This window comes from Manacus vitellinus, unplaced genomic scaffold (genome assembly GCF_001715985.3).
Source record: "Manacus vitellinus isolate BGI_N305 unplaced genomic scaffold, ASM171598v3 ctg7180002429096_pilon, whole genome shotgun sequence".
Taxonomy (NCBI): Eukaryota; Metazoa; Chordata; class Aves; order Passeriformes; family Pipridae; genus Manacus; species Manacus vitellinus.
The window spans coordinates 6,006-7,584 of record NW_021937954.1 but is presented as its reverse complement, the minus strand read 5'-3'; the positions used below and the strand labels follow the sequence as shown (position 1 = coordinate 7,584).

The 1,579-nt window shown below is 57.7% G+C and overlaps 1 long non-coding RNA gene across 1 annotated transcript; it reads left to right on the top strand.

The window, feature by feature from the left end:
• Positions 1 to 238: 238 nt before the first annotated feature.
• LOC115308058 lies at positions 239 to 1,036 on the top strand. The gene is made up of 3 exons (XR_003916416.1): positions 239 to 310; positions 409 to 447; positions 799 to 1,036. It is a non-coding gene; the product is annotated as an uncharacterized LOC115308058 (long non-coding RNA).
• Positions 1,037 to 1,579: the final 543 nt, after the last annotated feature.

The following is a 1,579-nucleotide window of genomic DNA, read 5'->3' as shown; positions in this document are numbered from 1 at the left end:
CATAAAAGGATGCTTAGTTCTTCCCTCAGAGCGGGGAATTCCATAAAAGGATATGAGAATTCTCAGAGCGGGGAATTCCATAAAAGGGTATGAGGACAGGGACACCCCCCCCACCTCGCAGGCCCCCTCCCCCCCCGACAACAGTTCCTGGGAAAATGGCATGGAAGGCCATAGAATACACACTTTTGGGCTACACCCATCCAGTGAGGAATCGGTCCCAGCTGTTCTAACTAGGACACTGTGTCCGTCATCGCTGCCATCATCATCATCATCGGCCTCGTGGCAGTCGGTGTCTGGAAGCTCCGATCCGGTAACTCCCGGGATGGGGGTCGGCAAGGGGCACGGATCCGCCCGGCAGCATTCCGGGGATCCTGTGCCACGGGTGCTGATCCCACTTTCTTTCCATAGGGAAGAGGGAGGGGAATGGATACGACCCCGCGCCCACCAGTGAGTCCCAGCAGCGTGTGTGGATCCAGATCCTCTGTGCAGGGATCCCAGGATGGATGCCGGGATTCCAGAGGGGAATGGGGGCCTAATGGCTGGAGTGGGATTGGAAGGGGATTGCAGCTCAGGGCAGGATTCCAGAGTGGGATCAGGTAGAGTTGTGGATTGGGATCAGGGCTGGATTCTGGAGTGGGATTGGGGTGGGATGGATGGAGTGGGATTGGGGTGGGATGGACAGAGCAGGATCAGGAGGGATTCCGGAGCAGTTCCTACTCTCCCTGGGCTCCACAGCCGGCTCCATCCCCTGGGATGGGAACAGGGACATGGCGACTCCTTTCCCCGCTCCAATCCCAGCAGGAATCACGGTCTGAGCGATCCTGGAGCTGGATCCGCCCCTTCCCTCTCCCTGCGGAAAGGCAGGAGCTGCTGGCAGAGCTCATCCCGCTGCTCCCACCCACCCCGGTCCCCCTGCGGCTCTTCCCGATGGATCAACTTCCTGCTTTTTCCTGTGTGAAACCCAGGACCACAATTATTCCTGAGGCTTTAATTTGGGTGTGAAAATCTCCTGCTTTGGGCAATAAATCCTGGCTCCTCCTCCCGTATCCGGCAGTTCCTCTGTGGGAACCAGAACTGGGAATGGGGACAGGGGGGCTGGGATGGGGACACTGGGAGTAGGTTGCAGACATCAGGAATTGAAATGGGAACACCAGGAGACAATGGGGAAAGGGATGGGGACACCAGGAGCAGGATGGGATGACCAGGAGAAGGTTGGGAACACTGGAACAGGCTGGGGTCATCAGGAATGGGATGGAGACACCAGGAATAGTAATGGAGACATTGGGAGCAGGTTGGGGACAGCAGGAACTGGGAATGGGGACACACAGAAATGGGAATGGGGAAAACAGAACTGGGTTGGGAACTCTAGGAATGGGAATGGGGACCTGGAGGACCACGCTGGGGACACTGGGAGCAGCCTGGGGAGAGCAGGAACTGGGATGGCAACACCAGGAAAGGGAACGGGGACATTGGCAGCAGGTTGGAGATGCCAGGGACTGGGAATGGGGACATCAGGAATGGGATGGGAACACTGGGAATAGGAACACCGGGAATGGGAACACCAGGAATGGAGTGGGAA